The 304-nt window shown below is 50.7% G+C and overlaps 1 protein-coding gene across 1 annotated transcript in view; it reads right to left on the reverse strand.

Annotated features, from left to right (window-relative positions):
- LOC119585977 (zwei Ig domain protein zig-8-like) overlaps positions 1–304 on the reverse strand; it is a 37,271-nt gene that overhangs the window by 1,976 nt on the left and 34,991 nt on the right. The window lies entirely within an intron of this gene.

Here is a 304-nt window from a genome sequence, read left to right on the forward strand (position 1 = left end):
CAGCACAGACATCACAATGAAAGAAACAAGCAACGATCTCGGAAACCACCAACCGAAGGCGCAGCCGACGCCACGCCACAGACCGAGCCATCACCCATCTCCTTAAACAGAACCAATGACAGCGAGCGAGGTGTTATCGAGAATCCCAGAGAACATTCGAGAACAAGTCCCATCGGTGAGAACGCGTAAATTGCATCCGGGACTCGCTGCCCTCCGAGACCCGGGGTCGGATTATCGGTGAAACAGATAGTAAATGGGTAATGTATATTGTCTATAGGGTGACCTACTTCGATAATGAGAGTGT

This window comes from Penaeus monodon, chromosome 20 (assembly GCF_015228065.2).
Source record: "Penaeus monodon isolate SGIC_2016 chromosome 20, NSTDA_Pmon_1, whole genome shotgun sequence".
Taxonomy (NCBI): domain Eukaryota; kingdom Metazoa; phylum Arthropoda; class Malacostraca; order Decapoda; family Penaeidae; genus Penaeus; species Penaeus monodon.